Source organism: Mus caroli, chromosome 8 (genome assembly GCF_900094665.2).
Source record: "Mus caroli chromosome 8, CAROLI_EIJ_v1.1, whole genome shotgun sequence".
In the NCBI taxonomy this organism is placed as follows: Eukaryota; Metazoa; Chordata; class Mammalia; order Rodentia; family Muridae; genus Mus; species Mus caroli.
Genome location: NC_034577.1, coordinates 4,625,858 through 4,649,270, shown reverse-complemented (window position 1 = coordinate 4,649,270; position 23,413 = coordinate 4,625,858). Strand labels below are relative to the sequence as shown.

General features: G+C 40.2%; 1 long non-coding RNA gene across 1 annotated transcript in view; it reads left to right on the top strand.

The window, feature by feature from the left end:
- Positions 1-23,413, top strand: part of LOC110300944 — a 415,664-nt gene that overhangs the window by 309,411 nt on the left and 82,840 nt on the right. Inside the window, exon 3 of the long non-coding RNA XR_002378648.1 lies at positions 19,533-19,638. This is a non-coding gene — a long non-coding RNA (uncharacterized LOC110300944). The remainder of the gene's footprint in view (positions 1-19,532; positions 19,639-23,413) is intronic.

Below are 23,413 nucleotides of genomic sequence, written 5' to 3'. Positions count from 1 at the left end.
ATGGTCCATCCTTTCATCACAGCTCCAAACTTTGTCTATGTAACTCCTTCCATGGGTGTTTTGTTCCCAATTCTAAGAAGGAGCACAGTGTCCACACTTTGGTCTTCATTCTTCTTGAGTTTCAAGAGGTTCAAATGTGCCTGTCCTCAGGTACCTCCTGTTGTGAAATTTGTAATCTTCCTCCAACTCTGGGTGATGTACTTGCTGAAGCACACACATACACATATGAAATTTCTTGGTGTAGACCTAGCTATGCAAATTAAGGATGATTATACCCCTTACAAATGAGAGGACTGCAGGTTAGAAAGGTACATGGCCTTTCTAATGCCATAGAAACTTTGAGTCAGGAATAAGTACATGTACAGTTCTGATATCTTATACCATCTATTCCCTCCTGATAACAGTACCCTGAACTGCCTTTTGCACATCTTGATTAAAGGGATTCACTAGCAAAATTAGAAATTCTAAATATGTCAGTCATTCGGCTATAAGTTTAAAGAGCGAATCCAGCTTCCTAAGAACATTTGCTCATGAAGTCACTGAGCATCGACTTCTTGGATGCCTGCTTGCTACCAGGTATTGGTGACATTCTCTGCAAGCTTAACCTCCCACAGACACCTCTTTATTTTTGTCCTCTCAAAACCAGACAACAAGTACAACTGCCACCACCACCACCATCCCACAGTCACATCTCCTTACTGTCCCCCTTTTCAAAACCACCACCAAAAAGAAAAACAAGAACAAAACCAAAACAAAACAACAAAAACAATAATGAAAACCACAATGACAACCACAAATACTTGGTTTTGGTATTGTCCTATTGTTCTAAAATTTCTTGTTCTGTTTTGGGATGTTGTCTGTTATCCTAATTTTCTTATTATAAAATTCACTTGTAAAACTTCCTAAAAGAATTTGTTGATCAATAATATTTCCTGTCATACAATGTATTCAGGTATGAGTTTAAAATGCCCCCTGTGTTCCATATACTTACACTCTGGGGGCTCGTGACTAGAAGAATGTGTCTAGGTGTGGGAAGGCAGTAAAAAGGAAGCTGGTGACCTTGGTGTGGAATCGTTGGGGTGGAAGCCCTCAAAGACTCAGCTGAGAATCTCCACCAGCAACTAGATGCATTTAATTTGGAGAACTTGCCTGGAAATGAAAGTCTGAAGATATAGGACAAAGAAGAATGTAGCTTCCTTCCATGGAAGATGTAGGTTGTAAAAAAGAGAGAAGAAAGTAGACAGACGTCTGCTAACACAGCAGAGGCTAGGATGCAAGAAGCATTGGAGTGGATTGGGGTGGTGTGCAAAGGTTGGTCTATATGGAAGGACACGAAACACTACAGAATAACATCCTTGAAGCCTCCAGAGAAAAGACCTGTCTAAAAAAGCAGATTCTAGGTGATGAAGGAACTAGGGTGGAAGAACAGAGAGTTCAGAATCCTCTGGTCCTCAGGTATGTCATCGGGCAGGACAGTGAGCCTGATCCGGAAAAGTGCCCATTTACTCTCATTTGAATAAATGAATCATTTTCCCTTGTATATGTGGTTTTGGAACAGTCACCAGAAATCAATAATTTTGGTTCTCACCTTCTGAAGGTTTAGATGGTGGTAGCCATAAAATAAAGCCTTTTCCAGTCTGAAAGCACACTTCCTAGTCTGTTTGTATCTTGTGGTCCATCTGCCTAAACACTTGTTTTACTGTGAAAGCAAATTGTTGAAACAAGACATTATTTAATATAGACATCAATTCCAGCCACAATGGAGATGATATCTTAGTGCAAAGGCAAACGTGTTTGGGCAAACGTGTTTACTAGCAATTTAGATACACTATTTAAATAAAATAGGCTTACAAATCATATGATCTTTTGATATTCTTGTGTGTGATCAGCCGAATGTCTCCAGTGCCCACTACTGATGAAATTGCTTTGCAAATATTTGCACATAATGTTTATAGAATCTAAGAGAATTTGAGCCACTGTATTGCCAGTGACCAGAAAGATAAAATTGTGACCAGCACATGGGGAGTGAGCTTTACTCAGAGCCTGGAGTAAATATCATAGTGGGCCACCCTTCCTTATTCGACACCATGGATTTGTCATTTGGATGAGAATGTGTAAAGGGAGCTGGGATCATTTACTTGGTATTGAAATCGATGGGTTTCATATATTTTGCAAAATAAAGATAAGGGATTCATCTGCTCATGGACTCCATTTGTGAAGGTTAACAAAGCTGTAGGAAGTTCAGAATCTTTCTTGGATAAAAGAAGGCAATTTACTTAGGATGCTGAGTCTGTTGGAATCTGAAACATTAAGATTATATAGGATGAAAGGTATAAAATTGCTAGTTAGAGAAGGATGCTCTCTCTGTCTCTGTCTCTCTGTCTCTCTGTCTCTCTGTCTCTCTCCTTCTCTTCCTCTCTCCCCCTCTCCCTCCTCAACGCCCCCCCCCAACCCCCGTGTGGAAGGAAAACCTCAGGTGGACTTTCTCAGGCATTGTCCACCTTTTTGTAATTTGTTTGCTGGCTTTTGGGTCAGGGTCTCTCATTGAGTAGGCCAGGGTGGCTGGTCAGTGAGTACCAATATTCAAGGTACTTGGAAAGTACTCTTCACAATACCAATGATACAAATCCTTCCACTGACAGCTGGTGACGTGTCTGCACCGTACATAGGTACAATAATTTCACAAACATCTTTGGAGTCAACAACCACTATCTGCTTAGATTTAAGGATCATTATATGAGATGGGATCCATGCTTGACTGCTTGGGTGCCAAAAACCAAAGAGCAAATAGGTCATGAACCTAGGGAAAAACTAAATACCACTGTTCTGTTGAACTGAATCCCCAATGGAGGAGTAAGGAGCTGAATGGGGTTTGCAACATCATAGGAAGAGCAACAATATCGACCAACCAGAGCTCCCAGGGTCTGAACCACCAACCAAGGAGTACACATGGAGGGACCCATGACTGCAGCCGAATATGTAGCAGAGGGTGGCCTTGTGGGGCATCAATGGGAGAAGAGGCCCCATGAAGGCTTGATGCCCTAGTATAGGGGAATGTGAGGGTGGGAAGGTGGAAGTGGGTGGGTTAAGTGGGGGCACACACTCATAGAAGCAGGAGGAAAGAGGATGGGATAAGGGGTTTCTTAGGGGGAGGAATTGGGAAAGAAGATAACATTTGAAATGTAAATAAAATATCCAATAAAAAAGAAACAGTGATGAAATATTTCCTAGATCAAAGTCTTGCTCAGCCATCATCAGAGAAGTTTTCTCCTGCAGTTGGATGGCAAATAATACAGAGACAAACAACTGTATATTGGAGAGAGAGAGAGAGAGAGAGAGAGAGAGAGAGAGAGAGAGAGAGAGAGAGATAGATTAAGCCACCAAGACCTGTCCTTATAGAGGAGCGCCTTCATTTGTTAATGATTTCCCAACATACCCGACTAAGACGACAGGTCAGTAAAACCGATTGAGAAATAATGATGCATATATTGTTATTTTCACCACTTATTTTAGCTTTCTATGCCTGAATGTGCAAAACAAAACAAAACAAAACAAACAAAAAAATAACAACAAAAAACTAGACACAGCCCAACATTTAACAAGAAAAAATTCTGAAGCATTCAGGTGGGCCAGAGACTTATAACTCGGGCTTGTTCAGAGTCAGTCCACAAGACAAAACATGTTTCACACTCACTGCACTTTTTCACTGCATTTGGTGACCCTCTAGTCTCATTTGGTCCAGGGTGTTCTCGGAAAGCTGTGACAAAGATACCCTCCACGCTACCTAAGCCTGTCCAGTTCCGTTCGGCACTGCCAAGGGATCATTGCTCTGCTGATGAGGTTTGGGCCGTTGGGTAGATTTCACCTGGTGACTTGGTGAGTGGTTCGGGTTTCCTCAGCTGTGCTAGGGTTGGTTGTTAAAACGCCATCGTGCCTATTGTTACATCAATTTCAGTTGTCTCATGGCTGCCTTTGCCATTATCCTTCAAATTGTTTATTTCTATACACCTGGAAATTAAAATAAGCTGTTATCATGTAGTATTTTATACAACAAAATGCTGCTAACTGGGTAATCAAAAACCCTGTTTGAAGCTTACTACTGTTTTATTGAGCAATAATAGGCTTCCTTTGATGTACACATGCACATATGTATGCACAACTCATTTTCAACATCTATCTACATAGATGTATCAACATTTTAACATGTATTTATTTTTGTGTGTATGGTTTATTTTGGAGTGTGTGTGTGTGTGTGTGTGTGTGTGCGCGCGCGCGCACATGCCATGCTATGGGTATAGAGGCGAGAGGTCAACTTGAAGTAGTCACTTATTATTTGCCACCATATGGGTCTTAGGGCTCAAATTCAGGTTGTCTAGCTTGGTAAAGTGCTTTTACTCACTAAATCATCCTGCAAGACCTCAATGTATACACACACACACACACACACACACACACCAAATGAATAAAAGTAAATGTTCTTTTAAAAATAAGTCTGTATGTGTGTGCACGTGTGTGTGTGTGCATGTGTGTGTGTGCATGTGTATGTGCTTGTGTGTGAATGTATATGTATGTGCATGTGTGCATGTATATGTGTGTGCATGTGTATGTGTTTCTGTGTGAATGTTTGTGTATGTGTGCATGTGCACGTCTGTGTGTGCATGTGTATGTGCTTGTGTGTGAATGTTTGTATATGTATGTACATGTGTGCATGTGTGTGTATATGTGTGTGTGCATGTGTATGTGTTTGTGTGTGAACGTTTGTGTATGTGTGCATGTGTATTTGTTTATGTATGTGTGCATGTGTGGGCAAGTGTGTGTGCATGTGTATGTGAATGCATGTATATGTGTGTTCATGTGTATGTGTTTGTGTGTGTCTGTGCATGTATGTGTATGTGTGTATGTTCGTGTGTGTGTGCATGCCACAGAATGCATATGGAGCCATGACATTTTAGGGCTCAGTTTTATCCTTCTACTTTTTCCAAGGAAGAGACTCTCGTGTTTCTACTCCTGCACTGCATTTTCCAAGTTTGCCAGCCTGTGACTGTCCAGCCATTCTTTTTCTCTGCCTTCTGTCTTGTAGGAGTGCTGGGGTTATACATACATGTTTCTCACATTGATCCTTTCTATGGGTCCTGCATATTGACACCAGGCTTTCAGGTATACCTGGCAAACCTTCTGTGCTGACTAGCTTTTAAAGGAGAAAACAGAGAATATTAAGTACTATTAATTTAAAAAGAAATGCCTTAAACATTTCAAAGGAAGCTGCAGTCCTGTGCTTATCTCCCAGATGTATGTGAGAGAGTAGTCCCTCATCCTTGCCAGGGCTGGAAGTCAGTTCTTTATCTGTGTCTTGATCCTCCTGTGCTTAGGACAGGCTTGTATCCAGCAGGCTGGCCCAATCACCACTTTGGTATTCCAAGGCTGCATTATCCTTTTGCTCATATAATAAAGTATATAAAAAGTCATATAGAGATTAATGTATTTTATTCATAATATAATTTTTATAAAACTATAGGCTGAGGTCAGAGTTTCCGCTCACATGATATTAGACCTTACTGATGCCTTTTGAATATGGACAGTTTTGAAGTGTTTCTATCTCATACTCCATGGTCATTTGAGATTTATGTAGAAAAAGGATTTTGTTTAAATCACCATTATCCCATGGTTACATAAAACACAAAGTATGTAGAGTTCAGTCAGTAATTGCTTAGAATATTTCTGGATTCTGTACTCCTGACTTCAGCAGTAATGCCACTTCATATTTCTGGATTTACCTAAATGCCATCATGTTACATCTTTTTAAGATTTTTCATTGGAAAAAAAGGTTAATGTCCCTTTTACTTTTGTTTTTGATATAATCTAATTATTTATGATTCATACATATAAGCCAAGAATGCTAATCTAGACAAAAGTCACATAACGCAATTATATGTCTGGCCTTTCTATATAGAGCCATTTTACACATTCTACCTGTGGTCCTGTGACAATGATATTATGGTAGCCTTCCTTGAATTCTATTAACATAGAGACTGAAGTTTCCAAAGAGGGAGTAAATACTTCTTTGAGTAAACTCTGGCACATGCTCCTGCACCCGAGTCAGCTCCTGTCCAACATGGGCTTTCAGAATCCAAGCTGTGTGCAGGCCTTTGAAATATTTCGACATAAACAACATTTAATTAAACAAGTAATTTTCCAATTTCTTGGCCATGCGTAATGTTTACTGTAGTTTTGGTTAAATTTGTATTTGATTCGTGTAGGAGAAAATGAATTTTAAATGTATGCAATTCTTCTTGGAAAGAAAGTTAGTTTTACAGAAACATGAAAGTTCAAAGGAGGATAATACAGGAAACCTTCACAAAATGTTAGGCCCTTGCTGGATTTGATTAATTAATGTCATCATGTTTTTTTTCTGAGCTAGGTCTGGCTCTACAGTCTCTGCTGTGCTGGCCTTCATTACGTAGCCTAAGCTGACCTCAAACTTGTCCCTAGCTTCCTTGCTTCGCCCTTCTGAGTGCTGATTGCATTCACAATCCATCATCTCCTACGAATATGATTTTTTTTTGGGGGGGAAGCCAATTCAAGTACAGCCATAGAAAATATTGCTGAATTAAAAAAAAAACCTACTCTCTCAGTGTATGTACACATGTACACACCTTCCAATTTTGTTCTGATCTTTTAATAGTTTGGCTAGTGTGCTGGGTAGTTTTATGTCAATTTGAAACAAGTTAGAGTTATTTTAGAAGAGGTAAGTTCAATTGAGAAAATATCTCTTAGAGATGGGAAGTACCCTCTATCCCTGGGCTGGTGGTCTTCAGCGCATAAGAAAGCAGGCTGAGCAAGCCCTGGAGAACAAGCCAGTAAGCAGCATTTCTCCATGGCCTCAGCTTTAGTTCAGAGGCCCTAGGGTTCCTTGATTTCTACCATGATTGTCCTCAGGAATGAACTATTACTGGGCATATAATTGAAATAAAACTTTTGCTCCAACTTGTTTTTTGTCATGGTGTTTAATCTCAGCAATAGAAACCCTAACTAAGATACTTGGCTCCATCTGATACATTAATATATTCAGTATGTTTTGTAATGTGTGTTTCTAGGTGCAGTGGCTAGTAGGAGGACATGTGTTTGGCCAGAAGTCTCACCTTTAGTCTTCCAGTGTTTCTTCAACTCTCAAAGGTAACTTATTACTTTTTAGATTTATTTGCAAATGAACGAACTCAGACATCAGGTGGCAGGTAAACTGTGCTCTGTGGGAGATTTGTCCTCCAACCTGGAGACAGATTTTTGGTATTTCAAGGTTTCTCTTTTTCAGAGCTGTTTCTTTAAAATCCACTTAAATGAGGATTATTTACATAAAGGAGATCCTTTAAACAAGATAAAGGTGCCATTTTATATATCATTCACTTGCATCAATTATACCTGCCTGAAAACTCCCCTTTATATGAGTTTTGCACTCATCAGAACACCATTGATTTTTTTTTTCCTGTTTACCTAACAAGCACAGAAGGAACAGATCCCGAGTTTGAGCTTGCTGCATTTCTTTGGTCTATTTTTCCTTCTTTGCAGTTTGGTTTTGGTTTCAAGTGAATGTTCTCTCCTGAATTTTTGCTGTTGATATTAACACCAATTTATTAAGGGTAAGATACCATATGTTCAGCTTGAAAATACCAGTTCAGTTGTGTTCATTTCAAATTCTAGCTTCTACAAATCAGCTGATTATTTACTTTTGGCTCTGAATTCACTTGCACCCCTGCCATGTTTACATTTTGACTTTTTTTTTTATTGTTCAAGGATTTTTCTTCTTTTTAATATTTTGTTAAGGAGAATATTTTTTATTGTGCTCATTATAAAGAAAACATGGGAAAATGAGCAATAGAGAAGTCTGTATCTTTTGTTAAAAAAATAGCTGTTGGAAACCAGCATTGTTCTTTGAGATCTAATGTGCTAAGGGGTTGGTTGCTATCAATGGTCTAATAAATGGTAACGGAAAAAAATCAAACAGTGGGAGACTCATAAACCAAGATGCAACTGGAGGAACCCTACAAAGAAGACATACAAAGGCATGTACCAGGATGGAAATAAAACCCAAAGTATAAAGTTGTCATTCCTGGGGTTTAATTTGTATATCTAAGATACCAGAATAAGTAAAAAAAAAAAAGTCTTGATTTTTAGCTGCCTTTAGGATTGAAATCATGGCTCACATTGGTACTTTCACTCACAGTCACTTATAATGGTCTGTGGATCATTGTGCAGATAATCCATGTAGCTGGATGTGAATACTGTACAGGGATTTTTCTGTCCAGTTCTGTTTGATGTTTACTGATGTACCTCCATAGATGAGTAGGAAGTCACGTCCAGACACTTATTTCAAGTAGAGTTGTACCCCCAAATACAAACCTAATTGATTAAACTCACATTTGAACATCTAGGAATAAACATAATGTGATGCCATTGAAATGTAAATAATGTGCTGCAATCAAGTTGCCAACATGGTATTTTGTTATTGGGACCATACACAGTACACTGAGTCATAAGGGTAGTCCTGTGTTCACTTGAAACAGCCCCTTGGGGATATTTCTCGTAATCTTGGATTTATGAAATCCACAAAAGTATTTTCATTGTAAGAATCTTGAAACAATAATGTTCTTCCAAATATCAATATTACTAAACCTTTGAGAGACTAGGGATGGAGAGAACCTGTCTAACCACAATAAAGGCTCTATATGACAAACCATCATCATGCTAAACGGAGAAACTCTTGAAGTGCTTCCACTACACTTAGTAATAAGACCATGGTAGTCACAGTCCCCATTCTTATTCAGTTCTCTACTCGATCTGAATAAGATCCAGTTGATCGTAGTCAGATTGATAAGAGAAGAAAACAAAAGGGATAAAAATAAAAAAGAAAGATGTAAAAATATCTCTACTTCAAAGTGGTATGATTATAGATGTAAAAAAACTCTTAGAATTTATGAACACTTGCAGAAGACTGCAGGATACAAACTTAAAATGTATAAAAATCAGAACATTCATGTATATCAATGATAAACATACTGACAAAGAGATCAAGGAAACAGTTTTATTTATAATAATCAAAAATTACTTTGGAATGAACTTATGCAATGAAATAATGAACTCCTAGAAAAAAAACTGTAAGGTAGCAAACAATCAAACAAAAAACCAAACAACAACAAAACACAAAGAAAAAAACTTGAGGAAGATACTAGAAGGACCTGTTCTTCTCAATGAATCAGCACTGAAAACGGCCATCTTATCAAATCCTCCTACAGACTTAACCCAATCCTAATCTAAATTTCCTCAGGAAAAAAAATCTTAAAATTCACACAACTTTTAGCAAAAAGAGCAATCTGAAACAGTCTGAGTTACTATTCCGACTTAAAGCTACAGTACAGAGCCACGGTAGTGAAAGCAGTTCAGCACTACACAAAAGTAGACACCTAAATCAACGGAAGAGAGTACAATACCCAGACACAAACCCACAGAATGCCAGCAGCCTGAGTTTTTGACATGTTGAAAAAAAATATCTTCAACAAATGATGCTGGAGAAGCAAGCACAGGGTGTGTGTGTGTGTGTGTGTGTGTGTGTGTAACTCCAAATAGATCCTTCTCTCTTACCCTGCATAAAATCACCTCCCAAGGTCTTAACATAAAGCTAGAGGGAAATGCAGAGGATTCTCTATAGGATAAAGATATAGGCAAAGACTTCTGAAACAAGGCTGCATTGTTCAGGAGACAAGGCTGACAGCTGATGGATGGGCCTCATGAAATGAAAAGGCTTCTGTGCTACAAAGGAAAGTGCCAATGGAGTCAATCTATAGAATGAGAGAAACTGTTCACCAGCCATATACCTGACAGAGGATTGCTATCCAGAATGCACACTAACATTAAAAGACTGAGTACACACAAAACAAGCTAATTAAAACAAAACTCTGCTGTGGATATGAATAGAACACTTAAGAGAAAAACACAATGACTACTAAATATTTAGAAAAGTTTCACCATCATTGTCCACCAGGGGAATGCAAATGGGATCTCAATTCATCCCAGTTGGAATGGAAGTCTAGGAAATCAAATGACAACAAGTGCTGGAGAGGAAGGATAGAATGAAAGAATAACCTGTATTCACTGTTGGAGGGGGTATGCACTGGCCCAGACACCATAGCAGTCAGTGCAAAGGTTCTTCGCCAAGCTGAGAATAGAAATACCAAATAGCCCAGCCAACCCACTCAAAAGCATATACCTAAAGGTCTCTGTATCCTGCTACATAGGTACATGGTCACTATGTTCAGTGCTGCTCTATTCATAAGAGCTAGGAAGTAGAGTTAGACTAGATGTCTATCAATGGTTAAATGAGTATTGCAAATGTGGTACATATTCCCAATGGAAATTTGTTCAGCTGTAAAAAGAAGCAAATTTTTTCACAAAAATTCATAGAAATTATGAATTTTTCAGGAAGAGAGAATTTGCACAGCATGAGGTAACCCAGACCCAGAAAGACAAATGGATATGTTCTCTCTCATAGTTTCAAAGGTTTAGATTTGTGTATTTAACTTGGAAGCCAGAAAACTATAAGAGGTTTGTTGGTGTGAAGGTGTCAGGGGAGGGAATATAGCAGAACCTAGGTGACAAAGCTAAGAGGGGTGACACTGAAGAAGGAATTTTTTAAAGGGGTGATGGTACAGGGATGAGGGAGGTGGAGGGGGAGGAAGGTTAAATAAAAGTTGCTTGAAAAATCCACAAGGAAACGTTGTTTGACTTTCTGAGACACCTAAACTATATGAGAATCAGAGGGGCCATAGCCTACATGGCTGAATTATGCTGCATCTAACAGATTACTGAACAAAAATCCCAATGCTAGGTGTTGGGTACCTCCTTATGAGGTGTTGGTTACAGAGGTACCAGAAACATCCAAAACAATACAAGCTCCTGACATTCATTTTGGTTGCTCACCACAACTAGTTGATGGTTTCTTCTTGCTTATAATATCACATACCTTGTTTCAAGACACAGAAGGGAAGCAGGAACTAAGTTGGAAGGTGTCTCCCTGCTGGCCAGCTTTCATAGTGCTTAAAGGTAGAATTCAGTCTGCTAGCTAACAAAGGGCTTCAATTGTTTTACCCAGTTTGAACCCTACGAACCACTATACTCCCTGCCAGGCAAGATATTCTCACTTGAACAGTAGTGGTACAATTTTTACAGGGGCAAACAGGTGTTCACTGATTAGTTTTGAGACAAGTTCTACAAGGCAGAACACTAAAACCCATGATGGAGGATGTTATAGAACCTAGGGCATAGGCTTCCTACCGTTGTTTGGCTAAACTGATGAAGCTCGAAGCTGCCTTCTAAATACTTACGTTTGTAAGCATGAACAATGGTTGCTTCAGTCTTAATCAGAGAAAATTCAAAACGAATGTTGGTGAAAGGTGAGATACATGGATGCTCAAGCTGCTAAGATCAAGTGATGGTGGGGGCTCATCTCTAAATAGGACAGTCATGTGCTCACCTTTAAGATTCAGAGAATGATGTTTCAGAGGGGAAGGGAGTAATGAAAGCTCCAAGAGATAGCAAAGGAGAGAAGAGCTCTGAAACACTATCTTCATGTGCTCCACAACCAAAAAAATCACGCTCTCACACCAGCAGTGTTTGCCAAGAGTCAACTATAAATGGAGAGGGCCCCTTGTTATCTTACCCATCCCTGCTGAACTATAAGCTACTGATTAGTTCTGGGGGAGGAGCAGACAGTGTCTTCAGTTGTGTACCTACTGATGAGCTAACTGTGCTCAAAGGTACAGCTTCAAACCCAACATCACACAGATGGTCCTGGTTAACTCAAATGGGTCAAAAAACGAGAAGAAAGAAATGTGAGAAAGGGATGCATCGGGATAATGGTGGATAGCAGTGGCAAGAGGGAAATGAAAGAGGGTGAGGCGGACAGTCATCTGAACATGCTACCTAGGCATGCAATGGTCAGACAACAAATTTAATAACAGAAGAGACAATGACCCACTATTTCAAAGTCTATATTTCTTTACTATGGTTCCCCCCAGTTTCTAAAGGGAAAGTCAATGCCTAACTTCAGCAGCTTCTGAAGAGACATTTCAGGACAGATAGGAGAGGTGGATGGATAAAATGATAGGGCGAATTAGTATGCTTATAGTGTCTTTGAAGCCAAGTTACCTTGTATGCAATGCTCCCTGTCTCTGCTTCAGCTTGATGCCTCTAAGAGATCTGTACTCATGGCAATCCAATATTTCAAGTGGTCTTTGTGTTTCTCTTTCACCCAGTTTCCATTGCTGTCACGGTGTTAGTATCCTTACTTCTTGCCCCCACCCCTTCCTCCCTGAGCTCCTTCCTTTTCTTGAAATCTTGGAGATTCAATATAGGGTTTCACACATGTTAGGAAAGCCTTCCGCCATTGAGCTATATCTCCAGAATTCCTCTCACTCTTTGATTTGAGACAGGGTCATACTGGATTGTCCAAGCTGTGCCAATCTATGCCCAAGGGTTTAGTGGGGGCTACTTTTATTTCTTAAAGAAAACCTCTTTAACACTTACAGGATGGGAAGGTGATCATTCTGTTCCAAACTTTGAATACTTACGCCTTCCACGGAAAGTTAGTAGGAACACTGATGTTGGAACTTTACAAATTTTTGACTTCCTTGCAAACACACAAGTATGGAACAGTGGTGAGGAGCTTGACTCTAAGCAGATCTGCAGACAAAGCACTCTAAACCATGGAGTGTGGTTGCCTAAAATGTAGAGCCTGGTAGTTCCACACGAACTCTGTTATTAGACACTAACAGGAAAGACACCCGATTTTATCACCAGAATGGAAGCTATGATATTTTTATAACAAGCCAAGGCAGATAAATGTGCTTTTTTTTTTTTTACATAGAATGTCATATTTCTAGAACTGCACTAGAATGCTTGTTTTTAAAAGCCATTTTTACCTTCATCAAATGTCTATATTAGACTCTACTGGATACTAATATAGTAGAAGTAATTTGGATTTTAGGTTTCTTGTGAACACATTGTGAACCGCTTCCTCATTTCCCAAAACAAGATTCAGTTATTTTTCACTCCTTTCTAGATATAGGAAGAAGATTCTCATATAAATTTATTTTAATCTATACTTAAAACAAGGTATCTATTATCTAAGCCAGAATAAGTTCATAGAACACAAAGCAATAAAGGACATAAAGAGATACTACGAATGGCTGCACACACTACTAATCCCAGCACTAGGGAGGCAGAACAGTTAGATCTCATGTAGATAATTCCAAGCTAGTTGGGCTATATAGTGAGATACTTTATCAAATCCTTCAGAGCCTGGCTGTTGACACCTGGCTCTGGTGATCTTTAAGGCTAATCCTCAGGTTATTTTCTTCCACTTCTATGACTGAGCACACTGTTTGATAGCTTGACCATTACAGATCTATTATTCCACATCTCTGGAAGACAGTCTGAAATGGAGGGGTTAACTATGGTATATACTATCCGTGAATGTACGGGGAAATACTTCGGGGCCTCTTCCTAGCTTCTGGTGATTTCCAGCTTGTCATTCTTCTAGGCTCATAGCTGCATCTTGTCAATCACAGGACACTCCCCATTCCCTACCTTTTCAGTGGATCTTTGTGGCCAGTTTCCTTCTTAGAAGGGCATAGGACATTAAATCAGTGTCTACCTTCATCTGTTAAATGTATCACAATGAACCCACATGGAGAGGTTCTGAGTTGAGCTTTTCAGAAACGATGGAGAGATCATTTTCCTACAAGATCCTTTATAGAGAAAACCTAGGATTTTAAAAAGGTCTTGGTCTTGCCTGATAAATCAAATTCCTAAGAACCTACTTTCTAACAGTACATTTCAAAGAAGCAGAAAGGATGAAATAGACTTCATTTTTGATTAGTTAGCTCAAGGAGAAGCTAGACTTTCAACCCTCTTTATCTTCCCACAGTGAAAGCCTTATAATTAGTCTATCAGCCATATAGGGGTTAAGTATGGAAGAAGGTAGTTATAACTTCATCCACAATAAGAAACATCCTTCCTGGGCTCAGGTATTTCTTGACCACAGCTTGTCCTGGATGCCTTCATCAAGTTAGTAGATGAACTTGCAGGAGCTGAAAGCTGCCTCTTGTGCATGGCCAATTGATGGTGGGTCACACGCATTATTTTTATGAATGTAGCAATAATGTAATTGGAGACCATCAAGACAAATGGCTGTCTGTGGTGTCTCCATTCACCGAGTTCTAGAAATTAATGGTGCCTTGCTGAAGGGACATCACATGAAAATCCATGGCATATGTCTGGTGGTGTTCTGTAATTTCATAGTCCACAAACCACAATGATCCAATTTTCTCAGAGGTGCACTCTTCTGTCTATGTCTACTATTGATCTGTTTCCACTGTGAACTAATTTGGGTTATCTGATTGTTTACATGAACTCAATGGCCAAAGGGGGGATCAACTAATACAAGGCAGGGGATGAAAATAGTTCTCTAAAGAATTTTATAATAACATGTGTGTGTTGAAAATCTTGGTTCAGAACTAGCTTTTGAGTAGGCTATTGTCTGCATCTTAACCTGTTTACTCATTCAAGGATACTTGGCATACATCTGCCAGCATCTACTCCGCATGAGGCACTGTGGGAAACTCTGGGTGAGATTTGATGATGAGCATGAAAGTCCTTGCCATCGAGGTAGTCACAGTGTACCATAATCCCCCACTACTCATAGCTCGTAGTGAAAATTACAGTAGAAAGATGAGATTAAACCAAACCCTACATATCAATTCAATGCCCTACGAGCTGCCATAAGGAGGAGGAGGAGGAGGAGGAGAGAGAGAGAGAGAGAGAGAGAGAGAGAGAGAGAGAGAGAGAGAGGCACAAATCAACAGCTAGAAGTCTATCTTTCCTCAGCACGTTGATGGCCTCACTTTAAGTTGTATATTGATATATTGGTCATTTGTTTCTCTGCCACAACTAGAGCACAACACCTTTGATTCTCCTCCACTCTTTTGCCAACTCTGTATCTTTTCTCTTTCCCTTCTTCATTTGCCTCTCCTTGTTCTTGTCTTCTCTTCTCTCCTCTGCTTCTTTACTTTCTCTCTCTTTGCTTTCTCTGCCACCACTCTGTCTCTGTTAGCCATCATCTCCACAATGATTTATGATACCTTCTTCAAAGGTGTGTGTCTTCTTTCTTGGATGTAGAAGGGTGTTTCTACACAGCTGTTTACTTTCTGACCATGAATGTCAGTCTCTCAGTCTCTTTTCTGTGACACTTTTGGAATCCCAGAATTCTATCAATTGTAGTAATGTCTTCCGATGTCATACAAAAGGCTGAATACAGTAAGAAGCATTTTATGACATTACTGGAGAGGGAAGAGTATGGCACAAGGAAATTTACTTTTGCCTACCAATTCTGAGACTAAGGAAAGGGGTCAGCTATCCAGATAAGAGGGACCTCTGGGGCACAGCAGCTGTGTGCACCTTTATTTTATAATGGTCACAATAATGTGAATTTATTATAGTCCTTATAACTGAATAATAAAGGTTTTTGAGTTTCACTGTATGTTCATTTTATATCAATAAATCTGACACATAGACTTACATTCACACACACATACACACATATTTGTTCACATCCACACATATTCACACACACATACATAGTCTCACAATACTTGCTCACAATCACACATTTCCATATACACACGTTTACATATACTTGCTCACACACATTCACGTATTAATGCACACACACAGGAATGCAAAAACACACTACAGTGTTAGAAGTGTACTGATATTTGTAGGTAAGACAACTCTGTGTTAATGAGTCTGTGATAAGCACTAAAGAGTTAGCAAAGAAGTAGGAAGGCCCATTGAAGGCTTTTATAAAGAAGCTGATTGATATAATGTCTGTGATCACAAAAAGTGATCCAATGTGAGGCTATTGGTCTCCAGTTCTATTTCTGGTCACACTGAATTAACCATTTTGTTAGTGTACAAAATATTGGGCTTCTTTATGACATTTTTGTACATATATGTCATCTCACATCTTTTCATTTTCTTCCTGAAGTACGTTGTATAGCTGCATTACTGGTGTGCATTGAGCATAGCTGCCTCACTAGTGTGTACTGAGCATAGCTGTGGGGTAAGAAGGCCGGATGATGAGGTAATCTGTTTAGAAAGAAACAAGGTGGAAGGGACTCATCCCTCCAAAGTTTCTGCAGTTCTACTGTAGATCATTTAAAATATTCCAGATATTTTGGCTTCTTTATCAACCCGGGTCCTCAGTGTGGGAGGCTCTTCCCCCTTGCCAGTTGGAGAGCCATTTTATCTTTATCAGGAAGTGCCTGACGCCTTGAACATACCCTCCTTCTGTTTCGTGGCACTTCTTACTCAGTCTTGAGTGGGAGTAAGGCACTAGGGAGAGTCTCATCTTCCTTTCGGTAGAGATCCCCTACCCCCTACACACAGTAAAGCAATCTTACACTTAAAATGCATACTGATGTGGCAACCTGGGAAGTTTGAGCTTAGACGCAATGCAATTAACAAAAAGAGGAAGTGAGAAAAATAGAAGACAGTTTCAGAATTAATGAGTGCATTATCATTTAACACTTTGGGAAAGGAATCTAACTTGTAGGAGGTTTTCCATGGGGTGTGGGCTTAGAGCAGGCATCCTATTAGGCTGCTGAGACACACGGGAAGTATAAAATAGCAGGAAGATGATAAACAGAAAACTGGCAGGGTAGTGTTCTAGGAGATATAAAGTGTTGGGAGGAAATGAAGAAGGTCAGAGCAGGGTATTTTCAAGGAGAGTAAATGCAGTGTGGTGGTTGAGATGGCTGACAGGCCTCACAAAGAATCCACGTCAGGAATAAGAGAGCTGCGGAGTCTGTCAGGAGGGGTACACATGGAGTCACTGAGTAGAATTCTTTCATGTCAAGTTGTATTACATTTCTATCATCTTGAAAGAATTTGGACTTGACCATGATGAATGTCACATTCTCTTTTCTTAAAACCATAAAATGGAAACCACACAATGCAAAAGGCTCCGGGAGTAATTATTTTGGGCATCATTAGCTTGTCCATAATTAGAACCTCTCCCATTCCATGTCTCCCAGACCAATTATGTGTTACTCAGTAGGTGATGGCTGGGCAGTGGGAAAGCTGGCAGGGCCTCAAGGCTTGCCTTATCTTCTCTTTCTACTGCAGCCAACTATTCATTTACAAGGTGAGTCTATGTCTACGCTACAACTCTCTTGGGACAAATAAGGTTAGATGAATAATCCTTTCCACAAGGTTCAGTTTGTCTCTTCCTTCATTTGGTGTTTGCTGTGTTTCCAGTGTGTAGGCAATCCTGTAATTCAGAGAAATCTTGAGTACCTTTGTTTTACACGGTCATCCCAGACTATCCATTCTTTTAAACCTTGATTAAAATGTTAGAACATGAAGAGTATGGAATTTCTGATGAAACACTTTGTTCACCGATTCATCGACAGTAACTCACCCATTAAGTAAATACTGAGTAGATGCTTCTTGGAAACTAGCAATTGGTTTTGGTGATAGAACCCAGAAAGGGCTATTCTATCCTACTAGGCTTATTCCTCATTCTTGGATACTCAACACTGAATTTATGTTATGTATAGTAGCTTTAGATGTGTTCTGACATGCAGGCAGGACCATATTGGAATTCTGAGTGCAAAACTGTCCAGAGAGGAGAGTTCAAAAGGTTGTCTTAGCTCATGTTGGTTCTCATTTTTGCATGTACTTCAAGATTTAACAAGAAATATGAATGACATGTTGGTTGTATATGACTGCATGGCAAACGAGGATGTAGTTTGGTATAATGGAAGATTAAAATGAAATAAAATTTATTTATTCTGAATCAGTTTCATTGTGTAACCTGGGCTTGAGTCTTGATCCTTCTACCCTTGGCTCCTGAATGCTGAGACTACATGCCTGTACAACTCCACCTAGCTTAATGGATAATATTTAGGTGACAATATTTGTAATTTTGTTGGCTTGTTTCAATGAACCTGAGCCCAGGCAAACATTTGTCATACTTGGTGAAAGGGCTCAAACTCTAGAGTGGGATGTTTTAAAAGTATCTGAGTTTGCTGGTAAACCTTAACATATCTCTCTAAACCTAAACAAGGGAATACTTTTCTTTATCCTCTGCTGGACAGTAAGCAAGCCTCTAGTTATTGTCTTTTATCAGTTCACCATACTCAGTACTAGCAGATACTTATTATATAACCGGTACCATTTAAAACAACTTTTAGAACTGCTTTGACTCAGGATAAGAGAATATTGGGAATCTGTGTTCCAATTATAATGGTAATTGTCCAAAATTATGGTTTAAATCTTAAATTGGTCAAGGCAGCTTAGCTGCAGAACAATGGTCTGGCATGTAGAAGAGCAGCATTTGGGATTCACTTCCCAGTGTCCCCTCCTCACCCAATTCTAATTTGTGTGTCATACCTGAATAGGAAGGCCATGGACATTTTATTCCACTCTTATAAATCTAAGAAATGCAATCAGTCCCTGTGAGGGCAAATGCAGATTAGTGCATCCATCCTGCACAGCTTCTGTGAGAAATAGTTAAGAACACACATGCAAACCAGCAAGGCGGAGCTGCTTGCTTTCACCCTCAAGCTGTGGTAAACTTGCAAACCAAAGAGGACAAAAGGCTACTTGCCATCATAGGGGATAAATGCATGCATTCCCACAGAATGAGCCCAGACATGTTTGCCATTTTTCTCTCACTGTGAGTATAAGACTGAATGTTCTTAAATATAACAGAAAGGAGAGTGAAAGTCTAATTGGTTAGATTGCGTGTTCTCTGAGAGGAGATGGGGCCCAAGTCCCTGATTTGTCCAGCTGAATAGAGAGCAGAGTGCTATGCAGTTGCAGGACTCAGATGGACTAGGACCTGCTGTCTGTGATATTTTCCTTGATGAGCATGTAAGGTTAACTTCTAACCTGGGAAAGTCTGTACTGGAAATGTAATGTAGAACACAGGGTTTTTTTTTTTTTTTTTGAAAAAGGCCTTAAGTCACATAACTCAATTTCATTTTGTCTTAAAGTAGGATGAAAGTGCCACACAGAGAGGATTAGGGCAAAGAATGAAAAAAAAATCCTTTAACATCTTGTCTATTCCTTCTGGGGTCTTTAGACCAATTTTTCTTTAAACATGGGAAAGAAGAGAGTGGGTGTCAGCACTCTGTTGTATTGGGAAGGAGCCCTGTGCTATCATCCAGCCAGGCTTGGTGAACCTCAGGAGCCTCTCACCAGAAATAACCTCAGAGCTGGCTTCTGCCTGAGCCCAGCCATTTTGCTAGGTTTGCAAAATGAACACTTTATTGGACATGCAGGCTCTGATGTACTTCACAGTGTGCACATTTAGCATATGGTTCTCAGCTGACCTCACTGTAAAACAGAAGATGCAGCCACTTAAGAGTCCAGTTTAAAAAAAAAAAAAAAAAAGCTCTTTCTTTGTTTTAAATCAACAGAGAGGAATGCCAAGAAGAAATTCCCATATCCGGCTATGATGCTTAATGGCCGAAAAGCCAAATTGGATGCTTTTCTTTGCCTTGATTGAAGCAGCTATATAAACAGGTATTCTTCAGTTACAAGCAGTGCGTTACTAGCCTCCTGGGGTCTTCGTCTTGCAACCCTGGCACCAGAATGTTGTAGCTAACATACTATTAAAAGAAAACTCTGGTTTCCTTCCTTAATGTACATGGCTGCTTAATGTAAGATGCTGCACAGTTGTGCATGGACCATGAAGATACCAGAATTACACAGACCCAGCAGGAAATTAACAGTGCAGGAGATAATCATGCTTAGTTATAGATAATGCATTCAGTGCTTAAAATAGCAGTTTGCCACCCATGTGCCATTTCACTCCAGATGGTTGGAAGAGCACAGGACACATTTATATACATACAGATATATTAGGAGGGTACATACAAATCTGTTAATAGCAGCACAGTGAATAAGAAAAAGAAGTCATAATTAGGAAAAGTAGGTTTGTTACTTTGCTTTCATCCACATCAAGTTCAAAGGTATTTCATGTACTCAGAAAGTAAAATATATTCTGTTTAATAAAATATCAAATAAACTCATGATATTAAGCTTTTACACCATTTTGACTAAAGAGTCTAAGCCTTGCTTGCAAGGGTTAAGTAGAGTTACTGGGGTACCTGTCTTCATTTGGTCATATGACTGGGTTTTAATTATAAGTCTTAGGAGAAAAGCTACTGTATTTCTAATAAGAGCTCAGGACAGTATGGTACCTGAGGCAGTGGTAGGTCAGTGTTCCCTCCTGGGTGGCGCCTTTAAGAGAAGGGGTTTTGCTCCCTGAGAACCTACAAGAGAATATCAATTAAGAAGAATTAATATTAATTAAGGTAATTAGCCTTCACTGTACTAAAGCAATGCTCAAAGGAAAAGACAAGTATCTAAATGGAGAAACGTCACCACACTTAAAATTTGTATCTCTGTTTAGTATTTATTGTTATATGTTGATGTGTGCATGCTGTACATGTATGGTCACAGCACAAGTCTAGCAGTCAAAGGACAGTTTTTACGGAATCTTTTGTTTCTTTTACCTGGATGTCAGTTCCAGGGATTGGATTCAGGTTATTGGTTTTATGGACAAAGTGATTTTATCTGCTGAGCTATGTTGCTGGTCCTCCATTGGGCTCTTCTGTATTACCCTTGGAACAGTGCAGAACTGTTTGTGGTATTACACATCAAAGCCAAGTTTTCTACCAAATGTTCTATTAAAGCAGCTCTCAAGTTGAAGAATTGTTTTCCTGTATCCTGAAGATTTCAGCAGTGTGGTGTGTTTGTGTGTGTGTGTGTGTGTGTGTGTGTGTGTGTGTGTGTGTAGGGGGGGTAGGATTTGTAATTATACCACAGTCAGAATGGACATTGACTGGCATATGCCAGGCAGAACCAAAAGAATTCTGGTAAATACCTTGTGATTGGTGTAACAGGATGGCTGAATTAGATAAAAAAAAAAAAAAAATCGGGTGGATCTATGCAGAGGACTTATGTATGCATCCACATCTCTGGGCTGTAGGAAAATGTTGTTTATTTAAACACTAGTGCTGGTATGGATGTTCGGGGATTTTGTACTTTTGGTCAATACCTTTCTTTCAGTGACTTTAGATGGAACAGACCGCTCAGAGTGCCTGGGTCTAATCCAATCTCCTGAAGACCTCAAGAGGTAAGCCTGAAAATTCCCACAGTGGGAATGAGGGGAATATACACCTAAGACTGGTCCTGCTTCTCTAGAAGACTCAGGTGTGAACTGAGAGTATGTGTCCTCTGACAATACTTCTGTGTTGGAATCTATATCTCCCCTGTGATGATAGAGCTCCCTGGAGGTAATGACATAATAAGGGTGGTCTCCTTGGGAAAGGGAAAGGGAAAAGGGATTGGTGTCCATATGCGGAGAGATGTTGGGGACAGATATTGTACTGTGAGCCAAAGTTCCCCTCCTTTCTTCAGAAACTTCTGACCTTCTGAAATGACAGCTGTCAGAACATCAAGATCAGTTAATAGTATCTGCAAACTTTCCAAGAATAACCACAGAATGATCCCTGAGCTAAGAGTAGATAGCACCTTCCCGGGCAGTTCTGCAGAACCACCCCGGCCCCTGGGCTGAGGCACAGGCAAGTTTCTCCCTCTTTACTTCCTCCTTCTTACCACTTATATTCTGTAACCTTGCTCACAATAAACAGACCTTGATAAGGCTTGCTTTACTTGGTCTCGCTCTTCTTTCTCGCCCGTTTTCCTTTGCAGGCACGACCCCCCTCAAGCCCCTCCCCCCACCAATAACTGGGTCCCACGGGTCGGGACAAGTGGCACCCAAACATGGGGCCCGAGGTACGGACCCTAGCCAGATGGAGCCCATTTTCCTGAGAAGGTCGCTGCAACGAAGTCGTTTTGAGGAGCACTCTCACCGCTCATGAGAGAAAGTCATCCTCGGTGAGTTTACATTTCTCTGTCCTATAAAATGGGCCAAAACCTTTCTAAAGAGGCACGCTTCATTAAGGATCTCAAAGCCTCTCTCAGGGAAAGAGGAGTTAGAGTTAAAAAGAAAGACTTGACAAAATTTTTTATCTTTGTCTCCCAAGTCTGTCCATGGTTCATAATAGAGGGACCAGAGATTCATCCCCTTAAATGGGAAAAGGTAGGACATGATCTTAATGATCTTTTAAATAAAGAAGGACCAGAGGCAGTGCCTACTCAGACCTTTAGTTATAGGGTTCTTATTAGAGATGTCATTAAGTCATCCTCAGCTGAGGCAGGCAGGATTGTTTCATTGGCTGAGGAATTCCTTAAATCAATTTCTCCCTCTATGTCCTCTGTAAAGATTGCAGACCCACAGTTGCTGCAACCTCCCTTACCATGCCCCTCCGTTATTATTGATATGTCTTTCTCAGAGGACCCGGCTGTTCGCCCCAAAAAAGCCTGTCCAACCCCTCTATCCTCAACTGCCCACCAATGCAGCTGCATCCAGTGAGCCAAAATTACAAGAATCAAAGCTTACCTACCCCATTTTTAAGAAGCCTCATGAGGATCGGTTAAGTCTCTCTGAGGAGAGTGATTTGGAGGAAGAGGCTGCCTGATATTGCAGCCCTGATTGGCCACCCATTGCAAACACAGTGGCACGTTCTAGGTCCCCTCCTTACCGCTCCTGAACTTTGTGCACCCATGGTCATTTCACTGCCTCCACAAGGTGATTACCTTTTACAGGCCAAAAATCAGCGATCTAAACAAATTTCCAACCTTAAAGACGTCTAAAATTTACATAAACAGTTTGCCTATCTCTCCACAGAGCTCTCCTCTCTTCAGGAGACTGTAAGACAGACCGTTTTCCCTGGTCCATTGATGGCTCCGGTCCCTTTCCCTGCCATCTCTGGCAGCCATCAGGCTCGGGGGATGGCCAGCTCGCCACATTCTCACCCTAACAAAGCCTCCCAAAAATCTCATTCTAACAAAACCTCCCAGAGAGTTAGTTCAAGAAAATCCTTGGTGTTGCCTATGTTCACCCTCCAGAGTACCAAAGGAGGCGCTCCTCAGAGGAGGGCCCCTGCTGCTGATACAGAAAATGGTGATGAGGATGAAAAAGCAAACTAGTGAAACTGAAAATGCTACTCACATGCAGCTCCCGAGGCCTTAGCTCCTGAGGCCACAGCTCCCGAGGCCCCACCAGGAGAGATGACTGAGTATAAAAGATTAAAGTTCAAGCTTGCAATCCCACCAACAATGGAGGAGTGTTCCTCTTTCTCCACATCCTCTCCAGCATCTCCTGTCACCTGAATTTTTGATCTTAGCCATTCTGACTGGTGTGAGGTAGAATCTCAGGGTTGTTTTG